The 14381-nt window shown below is 43.1% G+C and overlaps 1 pseudogene; it reads left to right on the top strand.

Annotated features, from left to right (window-relative positions):
* Nucleotides 1-3554: 3554 nt before the first annotated feature.
* LOC114237154 (uncharacterized) lies at nucleotides 3555-10540 on the top strand (annotated as a pseudogene).
* The last annotated feature ends 3841 nt before the right edge of the window (nucleotides 10541-14381 follow it).

Genomic DNA, 14381 nt, shown 5'->3' with positions numbered 1-14381 from the left:
CAGGATGCAGACAGGACACGGAGGCTGGAAGTGCTGTAGACCTGCGGGACCAAGATGGGAGCATGAGTTAGGCATGGCCTGAGGATGCCCCCTGCAAGGGGCGTCCACCCCAGTAGGAATTAGAAAGTATGATGTTCAGGAGTCTGAGCAAAGGGAGGCCCACAAAGGGAAAAGTGATGTGCCCAAGGTGACAGTGGCCCCTTCACAGCTCAGGGACCACTGTAGCACCTGCACTAAGGGAGATCACCTTGGACTCAGGAAGCTGTGAGCAACCAGCAGATAGATACACATTCAGGAGGGTAGAAGCCAGCAGGAGAGCTGGGTAGACTTGCATTATCTGTATGTGGCCTGGGGGAGAAAAGACTGAGGCCCACACTTGGCACTTCACCCCTACTCGGGACAAAGGTCCTGCTGCCTTGCAGGTTCCCTCCTGACTCCTCCTGCCCCATCAGTTGGGGACCCCAGTGCCACTCTGATACTGATCTGACTCTTGGGGTGGCACCACCTCCACCGCCCTCACCACCAACAGTAAGGCCCCTTTACTTAGTAGAGCACTAGAAGCTTCCTTCTCTTAAAGGGGCAGGTCACTCTTTTCTCAGGAGGGGGAGGACAGAAGTGAGTGGGAGCCTGGGCAGTGGCACTGCAGGAGACAATGGCCCCATTAACCCACACTACTGTCTACAGCGGACATCCAGAAAGGGTTGAGGTTTATGGCCCTGCTTTCTCCAAAAAGACAAGGGAGTTTGAGGACCACGCCTGGCTTTCTGACATGCCCTGAACAGTCTAGCTCCCCTGGTCATGGGCCTCAGTATCCCTCTAACACTCACACACACTCCACACATACATAAACAAACTACACATACAATATTAACACTGCACACGCTCTGCACACACACCCACGTGTACCATAACACTTCCCACGTACATTCACGAATACACCAGATACACAAACATACCATATACATACACCCCACACACAAATAAACACACCACATACACACCTCACACATATATACAATCACACCCCACAGATTTAATGCATCCTATGCACATACACAAGCACACAGACACACGCTACACAGACACACACACACACACCAAAAAAACCCACTTAAATGCACTATATACATACAGCACATCCACATACAAAGATTGATTGATTATATTTTTTAAGACTAACTCTGTTTCAAGAAGAATAAGGACTACTTGTGTTTGGAGGGAAGGGACTAAAGAGGTTTATTTGGGTGCATTTTCACATTAGCTATCAAAGAACCTTAGTGCCTTTAAGATATCATCTGGCCCAATATCCAAAACAATTTTGAAAAATAATAATAAAGGGGACTAGGACTACCAGATGTTAAACAGTCTTATAATAATGTAGAAAGAAGACAAACAGATCAATGGAACAGAATAGAAAGTTCAGGGGAAATATGATTTTACTTAGAAAACAAGACAATGTTCAAAATTCTTTAAACTAAAGACTCATTTCAAAGAGAAGTGGAACAGCTAATTCAGATGAAAATTTTAAAAGGAAATAATAAGGTTAAAGTTGAAACTTATTTTTAAAAAACAGACTTCAACAATAAAACCATAGCCTGGTTCTTTGAAAAGACCAATAAAACAGAACTCTGGCAAAACAAAGAAAACTATAAATAAACAAGTTTAGGAAAGAGAAAGATAGCCAAGATACAAAGGTAATTCTTTAAATTATGAGAGAAAACCATTGCAACTTTATTTGTAAATTTGAAAATCTGGGGGGAAATTGATGCTTTTCTAGAAAGTATTAGTTATTAAAATTGATACAAGAGTTTAAAATTTTTAATAGATCACTAACCATAGATAAAATACAAAAGGAAACAAAAAATCTACCTGACAAAATTACAGAAGACTCATAGTTTTAGAGGCCAATTCTATTAGACCTTCAATAAACAGATAATGCCTAAGTAATTTAAAACTGTTTCAGAACTAGAAAAAAAAACAAAACTGGAAGATTTGTCAGTACTAGATACAAGGCTAGGCAAAGACAAAAACCAGATAAGGTTAGCAACAGAAAACTACAGACCAAAGGCCAAAGATAAAAATAAGAGTAGAAGTTAATGAAATAGAAAACATAGATAAAAGACCTATTAAAAATTTGACAAAACTAGGCCCACATTCCCCCAGTTTTGCCATATTCCTTTTTTAAAAGAAAAGCTAGAAATGTCTAATTTTTCATATGACGTCTCCCAATTTTTTAATATTGACTATTCATTCAAATTTTTTAAAAATATTATGTAGGCCAAATAAAATATACCTCTGCCCTATAACTAGTTTGAAATCTCTGCTAGACCAATCTGATTTATGAATATAGACACAAACATCCTAAATAAAATATTAGCAAATCAAATCCAGCAGTATATTCATGATACATTCAAATGGTATATATTCCAGGAATGCAAAGACGGCTCAGATTTAATGAACATACTAGTGCAGGGGTTGGCAAACTCTGCCTATAGGCCAATCTGACCAGCCACCTACTTTTGTACAGCAAGTAAGCTAAGAGTGGATTTTACAGCTTTTAATGGTTGAAAAAAATTGTTTTTAATTTAAAAAAAAAGGTTTTTCTATGGCCATAAAAAATTAATTTTTAAATTAAAAAATGAATGTAAAATATTTACAAAATATATGGCAAATGTGTATATATGTACAAAGAAGTCTTACAAATCAGTAAGAAAAAATAATTGTACCAAAGAACATGAATAATCATTGCACAAGAGAGGAAATGTAATTGACTAATACATAAAATACTAGTAACCAGAAAAAGAAAAACATCATCCCACCATTTGCCTTCAGGAAGTTCAAGCATTTGTATTTACAGATGAGACAACTAAGTTTCAGAGTTGTTAAATGAATCAGGTTGCTAAGGTAGTAAATAAACAGTGGAGAAATAAGAATCCAGCCAAAGAACCACTATAGAATGTCATCTTTCACACTAATCTTCAACTAGTAGTACTAAGACCTCCATGGCTTCTAACACATTAAAATTCAATTCAACAGATGTTTGCTAAGCTAAGCACCCATGTTGTGCTGAGCCGTACACTGAACACTGAGCATACAGAAGTGAACAAGATGGAGCTTACAATCTGGTGGAAGATTGGATGAGTGTTACAATGGAGGAAACATGGCAACCTGCAGAAACACAGATTAGTATCTCACTTAGCCTGGGGATCCGGGCCAACCAAGATGAGAATGGAAGTCAGAGAAGACCTCTCAAAGAAAGTGACCTGAAGGATGATTTAGCCAAGCCAATGAGGTGAAGGAAGGGTTATAGGCAAAAAGAACAAAATTTGCAAAGGCCAGATAATGAGAGAAGCTTATACATTTGAGGAATGGAACAGTGGGACACATGGCAGGGAGGGAGGAATATGCAAGAAGGTAAACATCATACAGGGCTTCACATATTATTAAAAGGAGCTTGGGCTTTATCCTAAATGTAGGGCAGTCGTTGAAAGACTTTGAGCGATCCCAAAAGGTTTTGTGTTTTAGAAAGATCACTCTGGCTAGAGTATTAAAAAATGGACTGGGGGGACTTCCCTGGTGGTGCAGTGGTTAAGAATCCGCCCGCCCTGCTGCCACGGAGTGGAGACTTCAGAAGCAGGAGAGCTCCTAGTGCCTCCTTGCCTTCCTCAGCTGCCTCCTCCCGAGCCCAAGAGGCCTGTCCCCAGCTCTGCCTGCTGAGTGAAGAAGTGGGCTCGACTGCATTGCCGCTGTATAAAGCATGTGGTCTTAATAGTGTGTGGACAGCTGACAAATTTAATCCTTTTTTGTAATACTTTCTATGTGACATTTCCCTTCCCTTTAGAAACACTGCACATTTTAGCTTTAGGCATGATCTCTTCTGCAATGACTGGACTTCGTAGGGGTGGGGGAGGATCAAGAGGAAGTGGGCAGCCAGAGACCCTGAAGGGGGCCGCTTCCATGACTGCTTTATGCAGAAGTCATAACAAATGCTGGTGTCTTTAGCTCCAAATGTGGCAGGAAGGCGGGTGGGGGGGTCGGGGGGAAATCGGGAAGCGCAGGGGGCGGGATCCATAAAAAGTGGTGTGGGGGTGTACAGCCTGAGCCTGACTCCACGCCACCAGATAATTTATGTTGTCAAACTGCTGTTCTTAGTGAGGAGGTATTCAGAATGTCACACAGGCCAGACCTATGGCCTCCTGGACCCCTGGGCCGGCAGGGCATCTTGGAAGAACAGCACTTGGTTTGATACCTGCAGCAGAGGAGAGGAAAGCCCAGGGACGTAGTGTGAGGAGGTGACGCATCGTGTCCCAGTACATCCGGGACTAACTTTCTGAGCCCCCTATCCAAAGCTGGCTTTATTTCCGTTAACGCTGGTGCTCCCGCATCTCATGAGTACACCCTGTGTGTCTGTCCTCTCCTCTCTGCACTTCACTGTCACCCCCCCGACACCCCCTCCGCCCCAGATATGGGGAAGGTCAGCACTGAAAGGGTTAAGCAGCAAGCTTTGGTTCATGGTTTTAATTCCTTGGTAAAGTAAATTAGGCAATGCCAAAGGCTGTGGGTTTGGTCCTTGGAGAAAATGTGGGCCTTATAAGATAGGAGAGTAAATTTTGGAGGGATGGATTATTGATTGATTGATTGATTGATTGCTGTGTTGGGTCTTTGTTGCTGCGTGCGGGCTTTCTCTAGTTACGTTGACCGGGGCTGCTCTTCGTACCAGTGTGCGGGCTTCTCACTGTGGTGTCTTCTCTTATTGTGGAGCACGGGCTCTAGGCCCATGGGCTTCAGTAGTAGTGGCTTGCGGGCTCTAGAGCGCAGGCTCAGTAGTTGTGGCACACGGGCTTAGTTGCTCCGCGGCATGTGGGATCTTCCCGGACCAGGGCTTGAACCCGTGTTGCCTGCATTGGCAGGCGGATTCTTTTTTTTTTTTTTTAGAAAGGTAATTTTAAATTTATTTATTTATTTATTTATTTTTGGCTGTGTTAGGTCTTCGTTTCTGTGCGAGGGCTTTCTCTAGTTGTGGCAAGTGGGGGCCACTCTTCATCGCGGTGCGCGGGCCTCTCACTATTGCGGCCTCTCTTGTTGCGGAGCACAGGCTCCAGGCGCTCCGGCTCAGCAGTTGTGGCTCACAGGCCCAGTTGCTCCGTGGCATGTGGGATCTTCCCAGACCAGGGCTCGAACCCGTGTCCCCTGCATTGGCAGGCGGATTCTCAACCACTGCGCCACCAGGGAAGCCCGGCAGGCGGATTCTTAACCATTGCGCCACCAGAGAACCCTGGAGGGCTTTATTGAAGAAATAAAAGACATCTTTTGTATCTTTAAAAAAAAAAAAAAAGGAATCCGGCTGCCAATGCAAGGGACACGGGTTCGAGCCCTGGTCCAGGAAGATCCCACATGCCGCGGAGCAACTAAGCCCGTGCGCCTCAACTACTGAGCCTGCACTCTAGAGCTCGCAAGCCACAACTACTGAGCCTGTGAGCCACAACTATGGAGCCCACATGCCACAACTACTGAAGCCCGAGCACCTAGAGCCCCTGCTCCGAAACAAGAGAAGCCACAGCAATGAGAAGCCCGCACACCACAACGAAGAGTAGCCCCTGCTTGCCGCAACTAGAGAAAGCCTGCGTGCAGCAACGAAGACCCAACACAGCCAAAAATAAATAATAAATAAATAATTTTTTTAGAAAATGGATTGGGAAGATGGAGGGGTGGCATGAGGGTTGGAATCCAAAAGTGCTGTTAGGTGAACTCTTTTCCAATGGCCCAGGTTAAAAAAAACTAGTGTAGTAGCAGTAGGGATAGAAAAAGGTAGAATCAACAGGACAACAGAATCAACAGTGGTTGATTGGAAGGTAAAAGTCAAGAAATCCTGGCTTGAGAAATTAGCTATTCAGAAGTGACCTTTACAGAGATGGAGAACATGAGAGGAAGGGCTGGACCGAGGGGAGACTTGATGAGTTCACCTCTGAGCCTGCTGAGGTTGAGTTACTTACTTGCTGTCCAACTGAATATGTCAAGTGAACTGTTGAATACACTGGACATAAGTTCAGGAAAAAATACTTAGGCTAAAATATAGATTTAGGAATTCCCAGTGAAGCCATGGCATGGATAAAAGAGCCCAAATAGAATGTTTAATGTGAGAAGAAGGCTCAGGAAAGAACCAAGAAGAATACCAACTGAAAAGACAGGCAGAGGAAGAAAGGCTAGAAAGAGAGAAGGAAAGCCAGGCAATGTATTAAGAAAGAGACAATAGTCAACAATCTCAAACACTGTTGAGAGGTCAAGTAGGTTAATAACTGAGAAGTGTCCATTGGATTTAGCAACAAGACAATCATTGTTGGCCTTCCATCCCAGAATAAAATGCTGGGAGGCAACAGCTCCACATGAATGAAACTGTACCAAATTCACTCCAAAAGGAAAAATACCCTGGGCTCAAAGCCAGAGAATATTCTTGGGTCAGGTTTTTTTTCTTGTCCTAAATTTAACCAGCTGGAATGTTTTGTTAAGTGGTATTTTTTTCACCCTTGAAATGAAGGATTTGCCTTTTAAAAGTATGTATGTCTGCAATTCATCTTCAAGGTAAAACACAGTATCTTGGGTTAGTGGTTCTCTACAGGAGCAGGTGCTGGTTGCTGTAAATACCACTGAGAAACTTCAATTTGCCTCAGCTATAGGAGCCTTTGGTGACCTAAATACACAAATAGGGTCTAAGTGGGAACCAAGCAAAAAAAACTCTAGATTTCAAGTAAGCTGAGAGATATTATTTCAAAATAGAAGACAACAAAACCTTCCCTGCCAGAGGAATGTGAAATAGTAAGTTGAGTCCAATGATAAGGGCCAAAGGCTTGACAGAAAAGCTGAGTCACCTGTCTCTTCTAGAATGGCTCAGTTTCCTTGTAGTTATGTTGGAAGCCCTTTTAGCCTCTTCAATAAGCACCCGTTTTCCTGACCTGATAACAAGCAGCTTGGCTTGGCATAGTCAAGGGCTCCAGAGGCCCTCAAAAAGTTTTCCAAACTTAAGGAACAATATAAACTTCTGCCTCCTGCCAAGATGGAGTAACATCTTGGGACTGGACCAATCCAGGGACTGGATTTTCCCTCTCACCTGAAACAACTAAAAGACTGGACAAAATATATGAAACAACAGTTTTCAAGATACTGGACATCAAGCAACAAAGGGCGGTGATCCCTGGGAAACAAAACCAGCAAGGTGAGCCCTATGATTGCCGCAGCTCCTTGCCTGGAGAGACCAACTCCAAACCCTCAGTTGAGGAGGTCAGGAGGCCAAGGCAGCTAGAGCTCACAGGATAGAACATCAGAGAGGAAAGAGCTGCACAGAGAGCTTCAAAGATCTGCAGAGGGTCTCCCTTCAAATCTTCAACTAAGTGCTAATGAGCTCATAGGTGTTAGGAAAGTACCCTGAGGCTGGGGAAGGAACCACCAAAAAGAACTAGTGGGAATAATCTTTCCCAGGCTCTCACAGGACCAGGATTAGCTCTTATTCTCATCAGCCAGAGTGGAAAGACCTTCTAATTCATGGGGCATTGGGTAGGTACTCAGAAGGGTTTTACCCCAGTTGCGGGGAATAATTAGCCCTAGACTAAATGATGCTCTGTTCTCATCTAAAAAACCCTAAAAGCAAGACCCAAAAAGATCAAAAGCTTTCTAAGTAACCAGTGACAAAGAGAAAAATCTTGAAAGCAGCAAGAAAAAACCACATTATATACAGAGGAACAAAGAAAAGAATGACATTGGACTTACCCGAAATATGTACCTGAAGACAGTGAAGCAACAACTTTAAAGAAAAAAACTGTCAACCTAGAATTCTATACCCAGCAAAAACATCTTTTAAAAATGAAGGCGAAAATAAAGATTTTCTCAGACTTACAAAAGCTGATTGAATTCATCATCGACAAACCTGCACTACAAGAGATGCTGAAGTCTTTCAGGCAGGAGGAAAACAATACCATATGGAAATCTTGATCTACAAAAGGAATGAAGAGAACACCAGAAATGGTAACTATGTGGGTACATATAAAAGGGTTTTTTCCTATTATTTAAATCTCTTTAAAAGAACACTATAGATGGACCTAGAGACTGTCATACAGAGTGAAGTAAGACAGAAAGAGAAAAACAAATACCGTATGCTAACACACATATGGAATCTAAAAAAAAAAAATGGTTCTGAAGAACCTAGGGGCAGGACAGGAATAAAGACACAGACGTAGAGAATGGACCTGAGGACATGGGGAGGGGGACGGGTAAGCTGGGACGAAGTGAGAGAGTGGCATTGACATATATATACTACCAAATGTAGAATAGATAGCTAGTGGGAAGCAGCCGCATAGCACAGGGAGATCAGTTCGGTGCTTTGTGTCCACCTAGAGAGGTGGGATAGGGAGGGTGGGAGGGAGGGAGATATGGGGGTACATGTATAGCTGATTCAATTTGTTATACAGCAGAAACTAACACACCATTGTAAAGCAATTATACTCCAATAAAGATGTTTAAAAAAATAAAGTGAATCAAAACCATTACTGTTCTTATGCTGCAAAAAATTAAAAAAATTTTAAAAATTAGAAATAAAAAAAAATAAAAGAACACTATAACTAGGATAATAAATGATTAACTAAAAAAAACACCCAGAGGGCTTCCCTGGTGGCGCAGTGGTTAAGAATCTACCTGCCAACGCAGGGGACAAGGGTTCGAGCCCTGGTCCAGGAAGATCCCACATGCTGCGGAGCAACTGGGCCCGTGCACCACAACTACTGAGTCTGCACTCTAGAGCTCGCATGCCACAACTACTGAGTCCACACGCCTAGAGCCTGTGCTCCACAACAAGAGAGGCCACGGCAATGAGAAGCCCGCACAATGCAACGAAGAGTAGCCCCACTCGGTGCAACAAGAGAAAGCCTGCGCGCAGCAATGAAGACCCAATGCAGCCAAAAATAAAATAAATTAAATCAAAAAAAAAACACCCAGAGCTCCCTGCATCCTGGAATAAATTGTTATATGTTGCCTTGTCTAAATTCTGATGAGGTAATTGCAAGAAGCAAACTCCAGGGAAGCTATTAGCAACTTAGCATTTGCAGTCAGGTGGGAATGTGGATTCTACTTATGGAAGAAAATAATATGGATATATTTAGTATAAAATGCAACCACCACAGCTGAGATCTGTGGCTCAGATGGATGACACTCAAGCTTGAATATACAGCTTATGTAGACCAAAGCCTTTTTCTGGATCAATGTAATGTGATGATGAACTGTCTTCCAGTGGACAGTAGCAGATCATACAGGGACAGAGGTCATGGCATCTAGAGATCCCGAACATTCTCCAAGGGAATTTCCTTGGGAACTAGGGAATATATCTGGGTTGGTTTTACTGGAACTGTAACTGAGAGCAGTGACATGTATTCCTTTTGCTTCCAGATTCTTACCAATCACTCTTGGACCCCTTTTTCTGCTCCCACCACTTACTGAAACTGTTCACTCAGAGGTCATCATTGACTTCCATATTCTGAATATCATTTGCCTCTTCTCAGTCCTCATCCCCCTTGCCTTAGTTTTCCTCCCACTTCTCTGAAAATTCCTCTATTTTATGGCTCTTCCTGCCTCCTAGTGAGAGTATGCTACCCAGTTGTGCCCTTCAGTCTCCCTCCTTCCTCAATATTCTCCCCCTCTGAGATCTCATTCACTCCTATTTTTACTCTCAGCTACCTGTTCTGATCTGACTCCTGGATCTCTCTGCAACGCCAGGGCCCAGGGCCACCTCTGCTTTGACACACTAACCAAAAATCTCCTTCCTCTCTGCACCCACCCTCTCCCCGACAGCTCACCTAGACTGTAGCCCTAATTGTCTGCTTTCATATCTTTCTACCCAGCTAACTGTGAACAACTCTAATGCAGTGACTGAGATGTGTCTTCTTAGTAGCTGCTACTGCCCAGCCTAGTCTGGCACACATTTTAAAAAGGCAAATCTTGCCAGGGAATTCAGATCTAAATCAGCATATAAAGCATAGACTGTGAATAGTCAAAATTACCCTCAAATAAGCCCTCGGTCACCCATAAAATGCACATGGTATTGTGAATCAAAAGGGGAATGGCAAATTCACCTTCTCCGTCTTGCACTCCCTCCGGGATGTATTTTCACTGAGTGCAGAGCCAGAACAGCCCCCACCAGCTGCATTATAGTCTGTCACTCCCTCGCACTTGTGCTTCATGTTTTAGCCCCACACACTGACTGAATTTCCGTAAGTGAAAAGCATAGATAGCTAGAACTCCACTGAAAGGTTTGATGAACGAATTCCTTTATCTTCCCTTAAACTGGTTCTTCCTTATAACTTCACAATTTCTGATGACAGCACCTCACTGTCAGGCTGAAAATTCTTTGACTCCTCCCTCTCCCTCACTCTTTCTTTCCACTTTCCAGCTTCTTAATTCTTCCTCTGCACAACTTCCCTTTGTCTCCATTCTTATTGCCACGTACATGATCCAAGCCCTGGTCACCTCCCATCTTGACTTCTATGACAGCCTCCTATGACACAGAGCTGGTCTCTCTCCAATTCTTGTTTCACTGCCATTAGATTAACATTTTCTAAAGCACTGATTTAGTTCTATCACTCCTCTGTTCAAAAGCCATCAGTGTTATCAGATAGAGTCCACTCTCTCCAGGCTGGCATTCAAGGCCCTAAACTATCTAGTCACAAGTCATCTCCAGTCCTACATTCCACTCTTCCCAGACAGGAACACTATACCCCCTGCCTATCCCCCAAACTTTTCCCACTTCCCTCTACCTAAAGGCCACCTCCACAAACATCTCCACTTGCCAAAACTTAATTCAGCCTCAGATGGTAGCACCCAAAGTACCCCTTCCTTCTTACCACTATAGCTCCTTCTTTGTACCACTCAGCTCACACTGCTACATTAAATGTACCCCAAAGGAGGAGATATGTCACTGTGTTTTTTATTCATTCACTATTCAGCATATGTTATTGAGCATTTACAATGTGCCAGGCAGTCAACCAGGTGGTAAAGATATGAAGTGAAGACAGATGCCAATCACAGAACTGATAGTCTGGCAGTGGAGGGTGGCAACGGACAAGCTGTGAGGAAAGGGTATGAGAGGAAAGGGGAAAGAGTGGAACCTCACCATGACAGTGCTCAGAAAAAGCTCCCCAAAATAATAACACACAAGCTGAGATCTAAAGAATGAGTAGAAAGTCGCCAGGCAGAAGGAGGAAGAAAAGAATTTTATAGGTTAAAGGAAGAGTATGGGGGATGAAAAAGTCTGAAGGTAAGAGAGGACAGGGCTTATTAAAAGAACCAGAAGAAAAAATCATGACTGGAGCACACAGAACGAGGTGAGAGTTGGGGGAACTGGGGCTAAGGAAAACAAGTAGGGCCCAACCAGGTCACAGCCCTATCTTGTAAGGCTTGTAAAACAAGCAAAAGAGGTTGGGTTTGACCCTGAGGGCAAGGGAGAGTTTTTTTGTTTGGTAGGTTTTTTAAAATTATTGTATTCATTTATTTATTTTTGGCTGCTTTGGGTCTTCGTTGCCGCACGCAGGCTTTCTCTAGTTGTGGCGAGCGTGGGCTACTCTTTTGTTACGGTGCGCGGGCTTCTCATTGTGGTGTCTTCTCTTGTTGCGGAGCACAGGCTCTAGGTGCGTGGGCTTCAGTAGTTGTGGCACGCAGGCTCAGTAGTTGTGGTGCATGGGTTTAGTTGCTCCCCAGCATGTGGGATCTTCCCAGACTAGGGATCGAACCCATGTCCCCTGCATTGGCAGGCAGATTCTTAACCACTGTGCCACCAGGGAAGTCCCCAAGGGAGAGTTTTAAGGAAAGGAGTAACATGACCATATATGCACATTGGAAAGATGGGAGAATGGATGGGAGCAGTAAAGATCAGGGGTTGATGCAGTGACCCAGATGAAAGAAGATGGAGGCCTGGACTAGGGTAAGAGCAGGAGGAACAGAGAGGAGCATAAATTTGGATTCTACAGCTAATAGGATTTGGTGATTCCCTGAACTCAAAGGGGCCATGATAGGAGAATGTCAGAGATGATCACACAGCCTAGACCAGTGCTTTGCACATAATAGGTGCTCAATTAATATTTGTGGACTGAATGAATGAACAACAAATAAATTACTGAATGAACAACTGTACCAATGAATGAGAGGCAGAGAAGAGTAAGTTATTTTTGGAGATCCTTTCCAAGGCAGAGCCATCATTAGAAGTAATACAGATGCAAGAAAAAAATCCAAATTTGTTGGTTTACACCCTCCCTATATTAAACAGGTGAAATCTCATCAAGATAAATTTAGGAGACACAAAGCAATATAGGAGCCTCAGATAGCTTTTGATGTTTCTACCTTCCCAAATGCTGCCTCCCTGAGTCTCTGCCGAGCTGATGATCTGTCAGGACCATCAATAGCCCCCAACTTCCCCAAATCCTAGGCCTCTGTGCATGTTCCAGAATTTTCCACACTCTTGAAATGGTTCTTCTAATGAGAATCTAAATTGTTCAAAGACTCATTCATTCATTCATTCACTCATTTACTGAGCGCCTACTACATGCTGGAGCTATAAGCTGGGGTGATAAGCGTGACACAACAGACACAGCCCAATCCCTCCAGGAGATTCCAGTCCCCTTGAGCACTTAAATTAGATCACTTATGTAAAGGTTGAAATGTAGCTTTTCCTCCGTTTACTCACAAAGAAGTCTCTTTGGCTGTGTATACAGATGGTCTCAGAAACAACCAGAGGCCTCCAGTCTTAGAAGAATATCATTTTCATAATGTAATATCACCACCTAGTGGTCTCAAACAACTTTACCATTTGCTCCAGTGAAACTTCTAGCTATATTCCTATGAATGACTCCCCACCATTTCTCCAGAACATTTCCTTTTCTATCAAGATAATCTAGGGGTTGATCCTCTAACATATAATAAGTACTTAACATTTTTTAAATAAATGTATAAACAGAAGAGCAAATTAATTCCATACCTTAGTACCTTATGGCAATTGAAAATTTATAATTTTTTTCTCCCACATTCTTCTAGATTCCAAAGAACCTCTAATCATTTTAATCTAAAAGCGAGAGGCATTTCTGTCCTTAATTTAGCGAACAATTCCTTTAGGCACATTTGAATACACTGATTTTTTTAAGGGTCACTGCCACGGTGAATGAAAACCCTGACTCCCTCCCTCCAACGGGAGCTTTCTGTAATCCAAAAACAATGAAGAACAGAGTCTGTTACCCCAGATGTCAGGACCAAGAGCAAAACAAAAGACAGCTGGCTCTGCAAGGATGAGAGCATGGGCACAGAATGTCTGAAGATGCTTTCACTGACTCTGCTTATGCACACAGGTCAAACTGGGCCAGGTGTCATTGGGAAGTATGCTCAGAAAACCAAGATGAGCAAATAAAGTGGCCTATCCCTAGTAGAGATCACAAAGAAAGTAGAAAAGAACAACAACAACAAAAAAAAAAAAACAGAATCTAGTTTCTTAGGAACAAAAGGCTCCCCGGACAGTATTCCAACAGACCAAGTCTTAAGTCGTCCTGTCTGCTCAAGTGCGTAAAGCAGATCTTCAAGCGATTCTGGCTGGAGCCTCCTGGCTGTTAGGCCTCGATTCTCCTGATTCCTATGGCCCAGATGGTGGGGAAACGGCAGTTAGCAACAGTTACCTGGCTCCTTCTCTCTCAGAACATTGGGAGGCTGAAACAAAGGGTTCATGAGGGCTGCTCCCCATCAGTCAATTCTTTTCTACAGGGCCTCATCCTTCCTTTCTGATTGTCAGCTGTGCATAAAGAGAGGGAATCAGAGAGGCATCAGAACACACTGGAACAGACAAGGACTCAGGTTCTAAGCCCAACCCCTTTCACTTGCTGGCCTTTGATTTCTGGCAAATTACTTAACCTCTCCAGCAAGGCCAGCAGGTACTGTTGTGCAGTGGACCAACACTAGGGGTGTTGCTCAAAATGTAATCACCATAGGTTTGTATATTCATTGAAATAATTTTTTAGCAGATAGTAGTAAAGTGTCTTAAAGGGTCCCTTTTTTCTAATTCACCCAAAGGCTCCAAATGGGCTATCATCAGCCCTTTATTCTGAGCCTGAGTTTCTTAAACTATAAAACAGAGACAATCCACAGCTACCTATAGACCTATAGAGTTGGCCAGAGAACCAATCAAGATAGTGGGTATAAAGTGCCTTGAAAACTGTAATGTGGTATGTAGATATTTCCCTAAATTCTGTTTATGATTATCCAAATTTGAGGGACTGGCATAACAAAGGTGAAACAAGTTTCAGCCTACAATATTTTTTCTCTCTTTGAAAATAGAAGCAAAGGCCAGTATTCAGATAGCAAATATCTTC

Source organism: Balaenoptera acutorostrata, chromosome 6 (genome assembly GCF_949987535.1).
Source record: "Balaenoptera acutorostrata chromosome 6, mBalAcu1.1, whole genome shotgun sequence".
NCBI classification, from domain to species: domain Eukaryota; kingdom Metazoa; phylum Chordata; class Mammalia; order Artiodactyla; family Balaenopteridae; genus Balaenoptera; species Balaenoptera acutorostrata.
The sequence above is the reverse complement of the archived record's forward strand: the minus strand, read 5'-3'. Positions and strand labels throughout refer to the sequence as shown.